The 19,980-nt window shown below is 43.2% G+C and overlaps 1 protein-coding gene across 1 annotated transcript in view; it reads left to right on the forward strand.

Annotated features, from left to right (window-relative positions):
* Positions 1-6,547: 6,547 nt before the first annotated feature.
* The window catches only part of LOC139375339 (transcription regulator protein BACH2-like), a 53,985-nt gene continuing 40,552 nt past the window's right edge, over positions 6,548-19,980 (forward strand). The window contains exon 1 of the mRNA XM_071117031.1: positions 6,548-6,823. The gene's annotated coding sequence lies outside the window, so the exon portion shown is untranslated. The remainder of the gene's footprint in view (positions 6,824-19,980) is intronic.

Below are 19,980 nucleotides of genomic sequence, written 5' to 3' on the forward strand. Positions count from 1 at the left end.
TCCTGGGCTGGCGTGGTTACACGTGGTCTGCGGTTGTGAGGCCGGTTGGACGTACTGCCAGGTGGCTTGTGGTAGAGAAATTAACATTAAATTCTCTGGCAACAACTCTGGTAGAAATTCCCCCCATTCAGCATGCCAATTGCACTCACTCTCAAAACTTGAGACGTCAATTGTCACGTTCTGACCTTAGGTCTTTGTTTTAGTATGGTCAGGGCGTGTGTTGGGTGGGTTGTCTATGTTCTTTTTTCTATGATTTGGGATTGCTGTGTTCGGCCTGGTATGGTTCTCAATCAGAGGCACCTGTCAATCGTTGTCCCTAATTGAGAATCATACTTAGGTAGACTGGTTTCACTTTTGAGTTGTGGGTTTTTTGTTATCTGTGTCAGTGTTTGGTCCAAACGGTACTGTTTCAGTTTAGTTATTTCACGTTGTCGTTTATTGTTTTTGTTTCAGTGTTCACGTTAAATATCAAGATGAACACTTACCACGCTGCGCTTTGGTCTTCTCCTTCATACGACGACCGTTACATCAATGTTGTGTGACAAAACTGCACATATTAGTGTAGCCTTTTATTTTCCCCAGCACAAGTTGCACCTGTGTAATGATCATGCTGTTTAACCAGCTTCTTGATATGCCACACCTGTCAGGTGGATGGATTATCTTGGCAAAGGAGAAATGCTCACTAACAGGGGTGTAAACAAATTTGTGCACAAAATGTCAGAGAAATTTCTGTGATCTTTTATCTCAGCTCATGAAATATGGGACCAACACTTTACATATTGCGTTTATATTTTTGTTCCGTGTAAATGTAGTATATGAGGAAGGTATGGAACAAAATCTGAAAGCATTTTAATGTTTCTGAAGTATGTTTTTGTGTCTCCCAGTTGAAACAGCACAGTGACAATAGATGGGGTTTGCTTTGTCTGCAGTGCAGTGAGGATGACGGCTATATCACTGACTAGTGACTAACATGACTGGCTTGTGATGGTTAAGAAGACTGATGATCTCACTCACCGTCATTCCTGGCATTCCTGTTACAAGCTAGCTACTGTGAAAATACAGTTAAAGTAAGAAACCTACTACAGTATCTTCATCACATGGAGCATTCACTTGTTTCTTTCATGTAAATGTTATATTGTTCTCTGGAAGGTAAATGTTGTGGCTACAGCATGATGAGCTGCCTGACCTTAACCTGAGGGATATACCCTGCATGGTGAATAAATATACTTACATTGACTTGTTTCCGAGTATGAAGTTATATCCAAAAACTACAAGATTATGTTGTGAAGTATGTATGATAGATATTGTGTTCATAATGTTTGCAAATCCAAGTTACTTGAAAGTGTTTCAAAAGTTACCATCATATTTCATTAGCTTGATTAGGTCAAAACTGGAGTATGATAATCTTGGATACAATAATTTGATTTGGTTGTTCAATTTCAAGTTCTGTGTATGAAAGCTTCCATACAATCATTCAGTCTTAAACGAAACATTTGCACAGAGTTTGAACCTAAGGCCCCACCCACCAACCTGCCCACGCAGGAATGTATCCTACATATTTCCATCAAGACAAATAACAAGCTTGTCTGTCACTGCTGTGTCATCTGTAATCTCTACTTTAAAAAGAAAGGAGTAGAGGAAACGAGGGAATTGACAGTATGGTTTGGTGACAGACTAATTCCTCAAAGCCCCCCAGTGTGGCTAAGCCTAGTCCTCCACTTCCTTTTATCGAGAGCTCTCCTATTTTCTTTCACTTGCAGAAATGTCTTGTTCAATATCAGGTCATGTTCAAACGTAGGCAATGGTCTCCTGTTGTTTAGTTTTCTGAGAGCCTTGTCAGATTGACTGTGTGTAGTTGTGTCTCCCTGTCTATTTTGTCTCCAGTATCTGTTGTAGAAATGCATTGTTGGCAGTAGCGTATATGGGACATGACTAGCAAAGCTAAATCTGTGTTTCTTCCTTGTCAATTTTACACTGCATTTGAAGCATAGGTAAATTGTGTGATTATCCCCATCACTGGCTCCTTGCATTACCACTTTGTACATAATTTCCTGCTGTTGAGCAGATAGAATCAGCTTTGGTTATTTATACCACTTGACATTGAGAATGTGGGCTGATCTGAATACCACCCAGGGAAAATAAATGGGCTCCAGGAGCAGCAAGTCTGTGGCAACCTGATAAAACGTAATGGCTTGCCAGCTCCTTGGGGATCTGCTGTCTCTATATTATAAATCACGCTCTCTCTGCCTGACTAATGCAGCCTCCGTACTGAACCAATAGTCCTATGTTTCTGCATAATGCAGAGGAGAGGACACTCTCTCAACCTCTGAATCATATCTGTCTAATTATGTAACACATGGCCATAAATGATGAATGAAATGATGATTGTCTATAATTGATCATTCATATGAAATGTAGCTCTGTTGTTTGTCCAGGTGAGATTCTTGTTCTGGTGGAGACTCACACATTCTGTCTTACAGCCTGGAACAATTATCTTGAAATAGGTTGTCTGGATGTTTCACTGTGGGTGACTAAAGCCTTGTTCACAGGCCTTAATGCTCAAAGGCTTAATGCTCAAATGCTCAGTTTTGTTTTTGAAATCCGTTTTGGAATACTGACTGCCCAAACTGCAAGTGACTAAATCTGGTTGGTGTGTGTTCAGCCAGCAGTCATTTGTTTACATGGCTATGTTAATTGTCATGGCGGGTGTGTGCGCAGTGGTGTAGGATGATTGGTTGTGGTGCTCATGCTTCCCATCGCTCAGAAGTGAGGTAGCTAGCAAGCTGATACATTGACAACAATGCCTGCCATGGATGTTTCCCAGTTGCTTTAGGTGTTCAAAATCCCAGTGTAAGAACACTTTTAAAGCCTCAAAGGATACATTGATCCAACTTTCAAAACAAGCCACAGCAGTCAACTAGCTAGCTAGGCAGCTGTTTAGCTCTCTAGCATTCACTAATTTGTCTGTAAATAATTAACAAATTAGTTAGCTAGCTACCACATGTTCTTGTCAAACTGTGAACAGAGTAGATAGCAAGCAACAATATATGCCAAATAGCAGTCTAAAAACCACTTAAGAGCAAATAAATCAGTTGCATGGCCAGGAATCTGATTTATAATCTGATTTCAAACCACTTAAGAAGGAGGTTCTGATTCCTTGTGCTTTTTGGCTGTTCAGACTGCAGGAAGCAGATCAGATTTGAATTGGATATGAAAAACAATTTGAGTCCCTTCAAACTGCCAATGACACTATGATTTTGAACATTCAAAGCAACTGGGAAACGTCCATGGCAGGCATTTTTCTCACTTTTGTTTTTGTAAGTCTAGGTATTTGTATGTCTATGGTGGCCTGAATTGGTTCCCAATCAGAGGCAGCTGTTTATCGTTGTCTCTGATTGGGGACCATATTTAGGTAGCCATTTTGCTAGGGTATTTGTGGGTTATTGTCTATGTGTAGTTGCCTGTTCAGTACTCTTTGTATAGCGTCACGGTTCATTTTGTTAGTTTTGTTCAGTGTTCATTCTTATAATAAAGAGAATATACGCATACCACGCTGTGCCTTGGTCTCCTCGCTACGACGGCCGTGACAGAAGAACCCACCATAAAAGGACCAAGCAGCGTGTAACGGCGACGATACGAGGGACACAGTTAGCAAGGAAGCCCGAGAGGCACCCACAAGAAAAAAAAATTGGGGGGCACACAAGGAGATTGGCTGAGTCAGGTTGGAGACCTGAGCCAACTCCTCATGCTTACCGTGGGGAGTGTGTAATTGGTCAGGCATCGTGTTATGCAGAGATGCGCACAGTGTCTCCAGTTCGCATTCTTAGCCCGGTGCGCTCTATTCCAGCTCCTCGCAGTTGCTGGGCTAGAATGGGCATCCAGCCAGGACGGATGGTGCCGGCTCAGCGCTCCTGGTCTCCAGTATACCTCCTTGGACCAGGATATCCTGCGCCGGCTCTGCATACCGTGACTAAGGTACGTCTGCACAGCCCAATGCGTCCTGTGCTAGCGCCCCACACTTGCCGGGCTCAAGTGAGCATCCAGCCAGGACGCATTGTGCCAGCTCTGCGATGCAGATCTCCAGTGCGCCTCCACAGTCCAGTACAACCTGTGCCTCCTCTCCGCACTCGCCCTGAGGTGCGTGTCCCCAGCCCGGTACCACCAGTGCCGGCACCACGCACCAGGTATCCAGTGCAACTCGGCAGTCCAGAGCATCCGGCGACAGTACCCAGTCCAGAGCGTCCGGCGACAGTACCCAGTCCAAAGCGTCCGGCAACAGTACCCAGTCCAGAGCGTCCGGCGACAGTACCCAGTCCAGAGCGTCCGGCGACATTTCACAGTCCGGAACCTCCAACGACGGGCCACAGTCCGGAACCTCCAACGACGGGCCACAGTCCGGAACCTCCAACGATGGGCCACAGTCCGGAACCTCCAACGACGGGGCACAGTCTGGAACCTCCAACGACGGGCCACAGTCCGGAACCTCCAACGACGGGCCACAGTCCGGAACCTCCAACGACGGGCCACAGTCCGGAACCTCCAACGACGGGCCACAGTCCGGAACCTCCAACGACGGGGCACAGTCCGGAACCTCCAACGACGGGCCACAGTCCGGAATCTCCAACGACGGGCCACAGTCCGGGGCCTCCAGCCCGGGGCCTCCAGCGACGGTCCCCAGCCCGGGGTCTCCAGTGACGGTCCCCAGCCCGGGGTCTCCAGTGACGGTCCCTAGTCCGGGGCCTCCGGCATTAATCCAGGGTCCCGCTCTACAAAGGCGGAGGGACCCGTGTAAAGGAGGGGGGCGGCGTCCAGAAACAGAGCCGCCACCAAGGGTAGATGCCCAGCCGGACACTCCCATATAAGTTCAGGTTTGCAGTCGGGAGTCCGCACCTTTGGGAGGGGGGGGTACTGTCACGCCCTGACCTTAGTTATCTTTGTTTTCTTTATTATTTTCGTCAGGTCAGGGTGTGACTAGGGTGGGTACATTAGTTTTTGTATTGTCTAGAGGTTTTTGTATATCTAGGGGTTTTTGTAAGTCTAGGTATTTGTATGTCTATGGAGGCCTGAATTGGTTCCCAATCAGAGGCAGCTGTTTATCGTTGTCTCTGATTGGGGACCATATTTAGGTAGACATTTTGTCTAGGGTATTTGTGGGTTCTTGTCTATGTGTAGTTGCCTGTTCAGTACTCTTTGTATAGCGTCACAGTTAGTTTTGTTCAGTGTTCATTCTTATAATAAAGAGCGTGGTATGTACGCATACGACGCTGCGCCTTGGTCTCCTCGCTACGACGGCCGTGACAGTAGATGGGCGGGAAAAAACAGATATGTAATCAATTTTGAATTCTGGATATAACACAACAAAATGTGGAATAAATCAAGGGGTATGAAAACTTTCTGAAGACACTGTAAATGTCTTACCTGTGATGAAACGTTTTCACACATAGCTAAGTGTCGCCTACCGGATCCCCACATTTCCCACTCTCCCACACCAAATAGCCTGAAGCTACAGGGCTCATCTTGCATCCATCCTGTTTCTTTACTGGGGAGCATTGCGAACCATAGGTGTGGATTTTTTTACCAGGTTACATGTACATTGAATAACACAGCAGCATTTCTGAATGTTTGGTTAGTTCTGTATAACATAAAATCGATGACAAAGTCGGCTATTTTACAATGGGGCTCAATGGGAAAGAATGTCTGTTTTCTCCAATTTGTGGGTGTGGTCGAAGGGAATTCATTTTTATGATGTGAATATTGACTCAGAGTAGGCTCCGGAGTGGCGCAGTGGTCTAAGGCACTGCATCTCAGTGCTAGAGGCATCACCACACCCTGGTTCGATTCCAGGCTGAATCACAACCGTCCGGGATTGGGAGTCCCATAGGGCAGCGCACAATTGGACCAGCGTTGTCCGGGTGAGGGTTTGGCCGGGGTAAGCCGTCATTGTAAATAAGAAATTGTTCTTAACTGACTTGCCTAGTTAAATAACTAGGTTTTAAAAAATAATAATTAAAGGCTGGAGACTGTTCAGTCAGTCAAGGATCTATAGCAGGATGAGATTATGCATTCTGGGTCCTAGGTGTAGGCTAACAGGGATGTGAATGAGTGAAGAGTATCTACTCAAGGGGAAGCTGATGATGTGCACTATGGGATTGTTTTTCTCTGAGTGGTGATAAGCAGTTAATGAGGGGTTAGTAATACATGTCATAAGTGAGATGTATTAATCTTAAATCATGCTGTCAAAATGTAGTGTTTATTTTTTTATGTCTTCGGGTTGGCATGATGATATGCATCAAGAGGATGTTATTTTAGCCTATTGATGGTGGTTCAAAGGATCTTCATTATCCCTAGCCATTCTCCCGTTCCTCGCTCCGCGGTGAATCACACACATCTATAATAACGGAATTTACGGTGACATGGTTGTAAAGGCAATTCACCAATCCCAAATGCGCCCACCATTTGGAGTACAATTTCAACTCTACGGGGGCTTTGGTGTAATTTATGCACAGCGCAATGTTGTGAATGAGGGACAGGGTGACGTCAGCGCTCGAATGTCAACAATGTAGAGCTGGGCGAAAGCATTTCATAGGAGGGATACAAACAGCAGAGGAGGAAGCTGCACGCTGTTTTTCAAAGAGACAAAAACCGATAACATATATTAGGCCTAACCACGCGTTATGCGTTATAATATGAAATATTGATGACTATTGCTAAACACGCACTTTCAACAGTTTGGAGTGGGTGCTGCTGAAGTCACCATGTGGAATCAATCTAATTTGTAAGAGACCGACGGAGCGCTGACGTGCAAGAAAACAGGAAAGTTAAGGTGAGTTTATTACTGTTTTGTTACCTAGGCCTATATGCAATTACATGATGGTTTTGGTTTAGAGTGCGTCCTTTCCCCTGTATTGCATTTTCCCATTTGCAGTGATTTGTTTCTGCTAATGCATTACATTACATTCTTATACATTCGTTGATATAAAATCATAAATATGCATGCATAACATAATTATGCATGAAGACGGTTGTTTTTTGTTGTTTAATTATCAGCACCAATAGCCTTTATTTGGCTAGTAATACATTGAGGTGGTCTTCCCATTGCGCAGAGCGGTGACAGTGCGCTTTGTTGCGCAGAGAATGTTTTTCGAAAGAGCCTGAGTGGTCGCTGCATGGTCAATATGACATGAGGGCACTGTCATTTTGCGGAAAGAGGGGGCAGAGCGGGACAAAGGATCTCATCGAGTAGCTCGTATTCCCGCCATTGGCCGCTATAGAAAGACATTTAATTGTTTGTTTCCAACGAATTAGTGACTTGCAATAATGCAGTGTTGATGTTAACGAACGAAAACGGCAAATAGATTGCACATGGACATGTTTTGTGCTTGCTAGATGTCAGTAAACCGCAGTGATATGTTCAGCTATTGAAATAGGCTACTATAAGAATTTCCATAGAGAACTGTGTCACGGCTAGATGTCGCTCTGCTCCCCACGTGTTAGGCTACCAACACCAATTACAGCTGACAATAAATCTTAACAAATGCAGATGAATGCCTGATTCTATTTATACTTTTTTGAATCACCAATTGAATGACCTAATGTTTTTATGGATTGATTCAAATTTGATTGAGTATAATGGATTTAGTTTCAGTGCCATGCATGAACCTCAATGTTCCTCTTGGTCTACCCCTTCTGGCCATCTAATAATATTGTAATCTTTCAATCTGAATTGTGGTGTCACTCCCTGGCCTGTTTTTTTGCATCTGATCTTAATAAGGTCATTTGCTTTTCCTTATCTTTCCTTGTTTAAGGTCTCACATGATGGGGAAAGGGCATCAGTAACTCAAATACTTGAGTTATTGGATTCCCGGGAAGCAGACTTACATCATTGTTTTGAAAGGAATTTGACGCAAATTAACCTACCTGTTTCATATTACCTCACTATTTTAAACAATATTCTCTGCAATTTATCTATTAAACCACAAATACTACTGTAAAATGTAACGTTGTAAATACAGCAGGCATAAAAAACAGAAAAGAGACAAGAGGAAAGAGAGAAAGAGTGACAGAGAGAGAGAACATAAGGAGAGAGAGAGAACATAATGAGAGAGAGAACATAATGAGAGAGAGAGAGAGAGAACATAATGAGAGAGAGAGAGAACATAATGACAGAGAGAGAACATAATGACAGAGAGAGAACATAATGAAAGAGAGAGAGAACATAATGACACAGAGAGAGAACATAATGAGAGAGAACATAATGAGAGAGCGAGAGAGAGAGAGAGAGAGAACATAATGAGAGAGAGAGAGAGAGAGAGAGAGAGAGAGAGAGAGAGAACATAATGAGAGAGAGTGTAATGAGAGAGAGAGAGAACGTAATAAGAGAGAGAGATTATTATTCTAAACAATATCTTCAGCAATGTATCTATTAAACCACAAATACTACTGTAAAATGTAACATTGTAAATACAGCAGGCATAAAAAAACAGAAAAGAGACAGGAGGAAAGAGAGAAAGAGAGAGAGTGACACAGAGAGAGAACATAATGAGAGAGAGAACATAATGACAGAGAGAGAACATAATGAGAGAGAGAACATAATGACAGAGAGAGAACATAATGACAGAGAGAGAGAACATAATGACAGAGAGAGAGAACATAATGACAGAGAGAGAGAGAGAACATAATGACAGAGAGAGAGACAGAGAGAGAGAGAACATAATTTTAATTTTGACCTTTATTTAACTAGGCAAGTCAGTTAAGAACAAATTCTTATTTTCAATGACGGCCTAAGAACAGTGAGTTAACTGCCTGTTCAGGGGCAGAATGACAGATTTGTACCTTGTCAGACAGAGAGAGAACATAATGACAGAGAGAGAGAGAACATAATGAGAGAGAGAACATAATGAGAGAGAGAGAACACAATGAGAGAGAGAGGGAGAGAGAACATAATGAGAGAGAGAGAGAACATAATGAGAGAGAGAGAACATAATGAGAGAGAGAGAACACAATGAGAGAGAGAACATAATGAGAGAGAGAGAGAACATAATGAGAGAGAGAGAACATGAGAGAGAGAACATAATGAGAGAGAGAACATAATGAGAGCGAGAAAGAGAGAGAGAACATAATGAGAGAGAGAGACAGAGAGAACATAATGAGAGAGAGAACATAATGAGAGAGAGAACATAATGAGAGAGAGAACATAATGAGAGAGAGAGCATAATGAGAGTGAGAGAGAGAGAGAGAACATAATGAGAGAGAGTGAACATAATGAGAGAGAGAGGGAACATAATGAGAGAGAGAGAGAGAGAGAGAGAACATAATGATAGAGAACATAATGATAGAGAACATAATGAGAGAGTGTAATGAGAGAGAGAGAGAAAAAACATAATGAGAGAGAGAGAGAGAGAACAATGAGAGAGAGAGAATACAACCCATATTTATGTTGATTTATTTTCCCTTTTGTACTTCAACTATTTGCACGTAACTACTAAACTGTAAATAGACATAATATGACATTTGAAATGTCTTTATTATTTTGGAACTTCTGTGTGTGTAATGTTTACTGTTCATTTTTATTGTTTATTCACTTTTGTTTATTATCTAGTTCACTTGCTTTGGCAATGTTAACACATGTTTCCCATGCCAATAAAGCCATTAGAGAGAGAGAAAGAGAGAGGATATCAAGGAGGGAAAGCTAACGATAGCGAGAGTACAGAAAGAAAGAGAAAATGAAAGCAATAGATGGAGAGAGAAGGACGTTCATCCTTCTCTACACAGTTTCGTCTGGCGCTAAGGCGTCCCCAGAGACAGTCTGTCCTTATCACCTTGGATGGGTTGATGGGTGTAGTAAAGGGGAGAGGAGAGGAGAGGAGGCATCGCTCCAATCGCTTTTCCTGCACCTCAGCAAACCTTTCAGACAAAAGGGAATCCTGATACACCCTACGCTTGACTTTCACTACACTGTACACTGTAAATTATACATGCACCTCACAGTATTGTCTGTACTCTGTACATACTAAAGGGATGTGCTTCAAGACTGCCTGCCAGACAGTGTGTTGAAGAATAACTTAGGAGGTGATGTCTCGTATTGATAGATTCTGTAGTCAAATGCCAGATGTCTTTCTCTGGTTGGGTTGAATCCAATGCATTGGTTTCACTGTCTGCATCTCCCCCTCTGTGTGGCAGCACTGAGAAACACCTCACAGTGCTTCACCATACATAATGTAATAAATTAGATATGCAGGATGCCCTCCTCAGAAAGATAGAGTTCTAAGGACTATTTTCCACACTATAGATATAGATTTATCAGTATACTGTATCTCTATTTTTGAGTTGACACTGGATGACCTGACAAAGGACCACAACAACCAGAGGATCTTCCTCTGCCAATCCCCATTCCCAGTCAGTTCCCATCAACCCCTCACGTACTGTACTGCCTACCCCCATTCAATTCCCCTTTGGTTGTACCTTTCCTTTGTGATGTACAATGTCTCTGTACTCTGTATTTCTGTACTTGAGCTTGGATGACTCGGGGACAGTGTATTTGGAGGGAGGCTAACTTTAAGGCCGTCCCAGTGGGGATAGGGTGTTTATGTGGTGCGGAGAAGGGATCTGTAGCTTCAACCTCATTCTGAACTGGACCTGTATGCTTTAGTTGTTTGTTGAACCAGGACTGTTCTCTCATTTAACAGGCTATTCTTGAGCTACCCAAGAAGTGTTGTGTGAAAACAAACAGACAAAAAAATAGATTTGTACAGAAGTTGTGTATAGTTTTCTCTGTGCGGTACAGAAACTCCCTGTCTGAATGTGTGTGTGTGTGTGTGGTTGTGGCTCCCATCTTGGCTCTTATACACTGGGGTGCAACCAGTGGTGGCAGGCCACTGACAAGGTGATGAGGTATTCTGAGCCACCAGTGGAATCTGGTCCACATACAAACACACACACACTTGCACACACAGACGGACATAGACACACAGGCGGACGAACACACACAAAACACCCTCTGGCAATGTTCTCACATGACGGAGATGAAAATAGACCTGCATTCAGTTCAGCCAGTCCTAGTTATTCAGTTTACCATCAGTGACTCAATATGCTCCCACAAAATATACAGACGCAATCTACAGCCTACACTCTGTATACCAGGGGTCTCCAACCCTGTTCCTGGAGAGTTACCCTCGTGTCGCTTTTCACTCCAACCCCAGTTGTAACAAACCTGATTCAGCTTATCAACCAGCTAATTATTACAATCCGGTGTGCTAGATTAGGGTTGGAGTGAAAACCTACAGAACAGTAGTCTCCAGGAACAGGGTTGGAGAGCCCTGTTTTAGACTACAGGACAGTAGTCTCCAGGAACAGGGTTGGAGAGCCCTGTTTTAGACTATAGGACAGTAGTCTCCAGGAACAGGGTTGGAGAGCCCTGTTTTAGACTACAGGACAGTAGTCTCCAGGAACAGGGTTGGAGAGCCCTGTTTTAGACTATAGGACAGTAGTCTCCAGGAACAGGGCTGGAGAGCCCTGTTTTAGACTACAGGACAGTAGTCTCCAGGAACAGGGTTGGAGAGCCCTGTTTTAGACTACAGGACAGTAGTCTCCAGGAACAGGGTTGGAGAGCCCTGTTTTAGACTATAGGACAGTAGTCTCCAGGAACAGGGTTGGAGAGCCCTGTTGTAGACTACAGGACAGTAGTCTCCAGGAACAGGGTTGGAGAGCCCTGCTATACAGAATGTGATTGTCAAAATGTTTCTGTGAGATTTATTTTGCTTTCCTGTAAGCTGTCCACAAATCTACAGTGTGTTGCTGATATGACAAAAAACTAAACCTTGCACTTGACTTTTCCTACAAGCACTGACTTTGCTGATAACTTCATTATTGAGAAAAAATGTGCTTATGTGATATGTGGCTGTATCATCTAGCTATCTGGCATATCTTAAGATGCATGCACTAACTGTAAGTTGCTCTTGATAAGAGCGTCTGCCTATTGTCTGAAATGTAAATGACAAGGCAGTGAGAAGTTACAAGTGAATCCTGTTATTTTACTGAGAGACAGTGACAATACGCCCCCGCACATACACAGCGCAAGAAGTGTGTTTCACACCTTCACTCTCCTCCCAACCACCGGTATGCCGGTCACAGGATGCAAACCGCCAACCTGAACCTGCCCACCTCACACATACACACACACTCACTCAAAGTCACTGAAGTAGAACACATGCCACACTTGACACAATAATATCCTCCTTAAGGCGTATTGTCAAAGCTCAATCTTGCTCCACAAATCTATGGTGTGTTGCTGATATGACAAAAAAACAAAAACATTGCTCTTGAGTTTTCCAACACACCAACTAGGGCTGTGGCGGTCATGAAATTCTGTCAGCTGGTTATCGTCATGCAAAAGACTGCCGGTCTCAAGGTAATTGACCATTAATTAACATAAACATGTTTAGCATCTCAAGGCTCCACTCATACAAGCAGCATACAATCCTCTGATGCATGCCATTGGAACATCTACATTTTAAAAAGTCTAATAAGTCAATTGAATATACACCATCACAATAAATTCATTATTTATTTTAGTCGGGTCTAAAGAAACACTATGATATGAAGAAAATGTATTTCAGAAGAAAAGAATATGAGTTGGCCTACTGTATGTTAACTGGTTATGTACCATGCCATAGGCTGTAGGCTTGTTCATTTAGCAGACAAGACATGCTTATAAGTCCCGTGCCCTTATTTTATATTATATAATTTTATAGTAAGAAGAATATATTTGGACAGCTGAATAAAATAGAAAGGATATATTTCCCATTCCGGAGTGATAGTGTGTGCATATGAAGTGGCAATGTTGTGGTAATTTGTTTGGATAATTTGAAACTGGTCCTATATGCCAGATTAAGAGTTATTTGGCATCTTTAGTTGTGAATGATACAAACCTTAGAATGCATTAGAAATCTAAATATATACTGTATGGGCTGCATGATGTGACTACAGGCTAATGATGATTTCAGAAAATCACAAAAAAAAAGCTTGCTCTCTGTTCCTTACCTCAGGCTGCACCCACTGTTCTCTCATCAATATATTATATTTTCACCTATCAGACTATTCTCAATTTAATCTTGTCTTTACTAATATGTCAAATTAGTTTAGATTTATACTGAAGAAAAATATAAACAGAACATATAAAGTGTTGTTCCCATGTTTCATGAGCTGAAATTAAAGATCCCGGAACTTTCCATAATCACAAAAAGCATATTTCTCTCAAATGTTGTGCACAAATTTGTTTACATCCCCATTAGTGTGCATTTCTCATTTGCCAAGATAACCCATCCACCTGACAGGTGTGGCATATCAAGAAGCTGGTTAAACAGAATGATCATTACACAGGTGCACCTTGTGCTGGGGACAATAGAAGGCCACTCTAAAATGTGCAGTTTAGTCACACAACACAATGTCACAGATGTTTTGAGGAGTGTTCAATTGCATGCTGACTGCAGAAATGTTCACCAGAGCTGTTGCCAGATAATTTAATGTTAATTTCTCTACCATAAGCTGCCTCCAACATCGTTTTAGAGAATTTGGCAGTATGTCCAACCGACCTCACAACCGCAGACCACGTGTAACCACAGCAGCCCAGGACCTCCAAATCTGGTGTCTTCACCTGCGGGATCGTTTGAGACCAGCCTGCCGGACAGCTGATTAAACTGAGGAATATTTCTGTCTAATAAAGACCTTTTGTGGGGAAAAACTCACTCTGATTGGCTGGGCCTGACTCCCCACCCATGGCTGCGTCATGTGAAATCCATAGATTAAGGCCTATTGAATTTATTTCAATTAACTGATTTACTTATATGAACTGTAACTCAGTAAAATCGTTGAAGTTGTTACATGTTGCGTTTATATTTTTGTTCAGTATCAAATGGTCCATTATCAAATGGGTATTCTCCCAATGGGCTCTGTTCTTGCAACTACCCAGTGCTTAATTTGTGAAACCAAGTGAAATATGTTCGGGAACATCGATAGTAACATGTTTTCACAACAAAGCATATTTAATTTAACTGTTGACAGCCCCTCTGCGTGCTGGAGAAAGGAATGAAGGAGACAGGTGAAGAGATGGAAACTCATGGTGGTGAAATATTCTGTAGCTAAAGGTAATGTGTCAGTCTATTAATTATGACATTTTAGAAAAATCCATATTACTAGGCTATTCAAAATCTAAAACAAATTCACTATAATTGTAGGCTTTATTTGAATTAGATTAATTTAGGCTAGACCAATTATGTACCAAAGATATCTTAAATCAGTATTACGTTTCTCTGACTTGCGTAATATGCTGTTGGCTATGTATTGTATAAAGGCACAATCAATATTTTAATTCAGGTTTTTTTTCGGACTTGGGCTCATATACGGTATGGCCTATGCTTATGCACAAGCTCTAATTTGCATATGGGTGTTTTGAACGAATCATTACCTTAGAAAGCCCTGTCCATTTAGTTGTTAGGCTTTGAAACAACCTCCACAAGAACCATGTTTTCCACTCAGTTTCAACCTGTTAAACTTATTTCTTCAAACTGATAGATCACAGTGAGGTGAGTTTTAAAAGCACATACTGTTTTGATGATTAGTGTTTGATGTGATTTTCCATTGCATTTCGCATTTGCATTGATGTCAGAGTGGTTAGAGGGACAATAGAGCCCTGAGTACCAGGCCATTGGGACCTGATGGAGGGACAATAGAGCCCTGAGTACCAGGCCATTAGGACCTGATGGAGGGACAATAGAGCCCTGAGTACCAGGCCATTAGGACCTGATGGAGGGACAATAGAGCCCTGAGTACCAGACCATTGGGACCTGATGGAGGGACAATAGAGCCCTGAGTACCAGACCATTGGGACCTGATGGAGGAACAATAGAGCCCTGAGTACCAGGCCATTGGGACCTGATGGAGGGACACTAGAGCCCTGAGTACCAGGCCATTAGGACCTGATAGAGGGACAATAGAGCCCTGAGTACCAGGCCATTAGGACCTGATGGAGGGGCACTAGAGCCCTGAGTACCAGGCCATTAGGACCTGATGATTGTTAGCAAGTTGGGTAGGCTACTACAAAGGCATGTCCAGAGTGCATTAGCGGAGATTACCGTGACTCAAAGGTCATGTAGAATTTTACTGTGGTCATGTCTCTTGACTGCCAGTGTGGCGGAAATACGATCATCGTAACAGCACTAGCACCGATTTTGCTGATAACTTCATTATTGAGGAAAAATGTGCTTATGACGACTGTGATATGTGGCTGTATCACCTAGCTATCTTAAGATGCATGCACTAACTAACTGTAAGTTGCTCTTGATAAGAGTGTCTGCTTATTGTCTGAAATGTAAATGACAAGGCAGTGAGAAGTTACAAGTGAATCCTGTTATTTTACTGAGAGACAGTGACAATACGGCTCCATACATACACAGCATTTTAATTAGTTTTAATGAACAGGCTTTCTTTCATGATTTGTTTTATTTTGACTGGAGCGAGATTGAGCTTTGACAATACGCCTTAAGGAGGATATTATTGTGTCAAGTGTGGCGTGTGTTCTACTTCAGTGACTTTGAGTGAGTGTGTGTGTATGCGTGTGTGTGTGTGTGTGTGTGTGTGTGTGTGTGTGTGTGAATGTGGGCAGGTTCAGGTTGGCGGTTTGCATCCTGTTACCGGCATACAGGTGGTTGGGAGGAGAGTGAAGGTGTGAAACACACTTCTTGCGGAGGCGTAATTGTCTCTGTCTCTCAGTAAAATAACAGGATTCACTTGTAACTTCTCACTGCCTTGTCATTTACATTTCAGACAATAAGCAGACGCTCTTATCAAGAGCAACTTACAGTTAGCATGCGTCTTAAGATAGCTAGGTGATACAGCCTCATATCACAGTCGTCGTAAGCACATTTTTCCTCAATAATGAAGTTATCAGCAAAGTCAGTGCTTGTAGGAAAAGTCAAGTGCAAGGTTTAGTTTTTTGTCATATCAGCAACACACTGTAGATTGGTGGACAGCTTACAGAAAAGCAAAATAAATCTCACAGAAACATTTTGACAATCACATTCTGTATTTTACATTTTTTTATTTCACCTTTATTTAACCAGGTAGGCTAGTTGAGAACAAGTTCTCATTTGCAACTGCGACCTGGCCAAGATAAAGCAAAGCAGTGTGACACAGACAACAACACCGAGTTACACATGGAGTAAACAATAAACAAGCCAATAACACAATAAACAAGTCAATGACACAGTAGAAAAAAAAGAAAGTCTATATATAGTGTGTGCAAAAGGCATGAGGAGGTAGGCAATAAATAGGCCATATGTGCGAATAATTACAATTTTGCAGATTAACACTGGAGTGATAAATGAACAGATGATGATGTGCAAGTAGCGATACTGGTGTGCAAAAGAGCAGAAAAGTAAATAAAATAAAAACAGTATGGGAATGTGGTAGGTAGATTGGGTGGGCTATTTATAGATGGACTATGTACAGCTGCAGCGATCGGTTAGCTGCTCAGATAGTTGATGTTTAAAGTTGGTGAGGGAAATAAAAGTCTCCAACTTCAGCGATTTTTGCAATTCGTTCCAGTCACTGGCAGCAGAGAACTGGAAGGAAAGGCAGCCAAATGAGGTGTTGGCTTTGGGGATGATAAGTGATTTATACCTGCTGGAACGTGTACAACGGGTGGGTGTTGTTATCGTGACCAGTGAACTGAGATAAGGCGGAGCTTTACCTAGCATAGACTTATAGATGACCTGGAGCCAGTGGGTCTGGCAACGAATATGTAGCGAGGGCCAGCTGACTACAGCATACAGGTCGCAGTGGTGGGTGGTATAAGGTGATTTGGTAACAAAACGGATGGCACTGTGATAGACTGCATCCAGTTTGCTGATTGAGGGTTGGAAGCTATTTTGTAGATTACATCGCAGAAGTCGAGGATCGGTAGGATAGTCAGTTTTACGAGGGTAAGTTTGGCGGCGTGAGTGAAGGAGCCGATTCTAGATTTGATTTTGTATTGTAGATGTTTAATATTAGTCTGGAAGGAGAGTTTACAGTCTAGCCAGACACCTAGGTATTTATAGTTGTCCACATATTCTAGGTCGGAACCGTCCAGGGTGGTGATGCTAGTCGGGTGGGCGGGTGCGGGCAGCGAACAGTTGTAAAGCATGAATTTGGTTTTACTAGCGTTTAAGAGCAGTTGGAGGCCACGGAAGGAGTGTTGTATGGCATTGAAGCTCGTTTGGAGGTTAGTTAGCACAGTAGCCAAGGAAGGGCCAGAATTATACAGAATGGTGTCGTCTGCGTAGAGGTGGATCAGGGAATCGCCCGCAGCAAGAGCGACATCATTGATATATACAGAGAAAAGAGTCTGCCCGAGAATTGAACCCTGTGGTACCCCCATAGAGACTGCCAGAGGTCTGGACAACATGCTATCCGATTTGACATACTGAACTCTGTCTGCAAAGTAGTTAGTGAACCAGGCGAGGCAGTCATTAGAAAAACCAAGGCTATTGAGTCTGCCGATGAGAATACGGTGATAGACAGAGTCGAAAGCCTTGGCCAAGTCGATGAAGACGGCTGCACAGTACTGTCTTTTATCAATGGCGGTTATGATGTAATTTAGTACCTTGAGCGTGGCTGAGGTGCACCCGTGACCGGCTCGGAAGCCGGATTGCACAGCGTAGAAGGTACGGTGGGATTCGAGATGGTCAGTGATTTGTTTATTAACTTGGCTTTCGAAGATTTTAGATAGGCAGGGCAGGATGGATATAGATCTGTTTGGGTCTAGGATGTCACCCCCTTTGAAGAGGGGATGACCGCGGCAGCTTTACTATCTTTAGGGATCTCGGATCAATACGAAAGAGAGGTTGAAAAGGTTGCAACAATGGTGGCGGATAGTTTTAGAAAGAGAGGGTCCAGATTGTCTAGCCCAGCTGATTTGTACGGGTCCAGGTTTTGCAGCTCTTTCAGAACATCTTCTGTCTGGATTTGGGTGAAGGAGAAGCTGGGGAGGCTTGGGCGAGTAGCTGCGGGGGAGGCGGAGCTGTTGGCCTGGGTTGGAGTAGCCAGGAGGATGCCATGGCCAGCCGTTGAGAAATGCTTATTGAAATTGTTGATTATCCTGGATTTATCAGTGGTGACCGTGTTACCTAGCCTCAGTGCCGTGGGCAGCTGGGAGGAGGTGCAGCAGGGCTCTCCAACCCTGTTCCTGGAGAGCTACGGTCCTGTAGGTTTTCACTCCAACCCTAATCTAGCACACCGGATTGTAATAATTAGCTGGTTGATAAGCTGAATCAGGTTTGTTACAACTGGGGTTGGAGTGAAAAGCGACACGAGGGTAACTCCAGGAACAGGGTTAGAGACCCCTGGTATACAGAGTGTAGGCTGTAGATTGCGTCTGTATATTTTGTGGGAGCATATTGAGTCACTGATGGTAAACTGAATAACTAGGACTGGCTGAACTGAATGCAGGTCTATTTCCATCTCCATCATGTGAGAACATTGCCAGAGGGTGTTTTGTGTGTGTGTGTGTGTGTGTGTGAGACTGTCTTTGTGCGTGTGTGTGGCTCAGAATACCTTATCACCTTGTCAGCGTGCCTGCCACCAATGGTTGCAACCCAGTGTGTAAGAGCCTAGATGAGAGCCAGATGCCTGTCTGGAACCACCACACAAACACACACACATATGCAGTCAGACATGGGAAAACGGCTAGTTATGGCTGAAAGAAAATCTCAGTGCCAGGACACGGCTCATTATAGACCGGGCAGGAGCTACTAATTCTGTGCCAGCAGGGATTTTCTATACCGCACAGAGAAAACTATACACAACTTCTGTACAAATCTTTTTATTTTTTTAGTCTGTTTGTTTTCACACAGTCCTGGTTAAACAAACAAATAAAGCACCATGTCTGCCTTGTGCATACATTTCTTGACCCAGGCCAGGTCCGTTCAGAATGAGGTTGAAGCTACAGATCCTCTCTCCGCACCACATAAACACCCTATTCCCACTGGGACGGCCAGAAGCTTCTAAAGCCATGACATAATTTTCTGGAATTTTCCAAGCTGTTTAAAGGAACAGTCAACTTTGTGTAGGTAAACTTCTGACCCACTGGAATTGTGATACAGTGAATTATAAGTGAAATAATCTGTCTGTAAACAATTGTTGGAAAAATAATTTGTGTCATGCACAAAGTAGATGTCCTAACCGACTTGCCAAAACTATAGTTTGTTAACAAGAAATGTGTGGAGTGGTTGAAAAACAAGTTTTAATGACTCCAACCTGAGTGTATGTAAACTTCCCGACTTCAACTGTATTTGCACCTGTGACAGACAATGCTGCGAACATGAAGGCTGCTTGGTCTAAAGTGGAGGAGTCCTACCCTCACATCACACCCATTGGCCGTGCTGCTCATGCATTGAATCTGCTCCTCGAGGACATAATGGCACTGAAAACAATGGATACACTCTACAAGATAGCCAAGGAAATGGTTAGGTATGTGAAGGGTCATCAAGTTATAGCAGCAATCTACCTCACCAAGCAAAGTGGGAAGAATAATAGCACCACATTGAAGCTGCCCAGCACCCAGCAGGGGTGGTGTTGTCATCATGTTTGACAGTCTCCTGGAGGGGAAGGAGTCTCTCCAAGAAATGACCATATCACAGTCTGCCGATATGGACAGCCCCATCAAGAGGATCCTCCTGGATGATGTATTTTGGGAGAGAGTGGTAAGCAGCCTGAAACTCCTGAAACCTATAGCAGTAGCCATTGCACGGATTGAGGGAGACAATGCCATCCTGTCTGATGTTCAGACTCTGCTTGCAGATGTTAGAGAAGAAATCCGTACTGCCCTGCTGTCACGCCCTGACCTTAGAGAGCCTTTTTATTCTCTATTTGGTTAGGTCAGGGTGTGACTAGGGTGGGCAATCTAAGTTTTCTATTTCTTTGTTGGCCGGGTATGGTTCCCAATCA

This window comes from Oncorhynchus clarkii, chromosome 19 (assembly GCF_045791955.1).
Source record: "Oncorhynchus clarkii lewisi isolate Uvic-CL-2024 chromosome 19, UVic_Ocla_1.0, whole genome shotgun sequence".
Taxonomy (NCBI): Eukaryota; Metazoa; Chordata; class Actinopteri; order Salmoniformes; family Salmonidae; genus Oncorhynchus; species Oncorhynchus clarkii.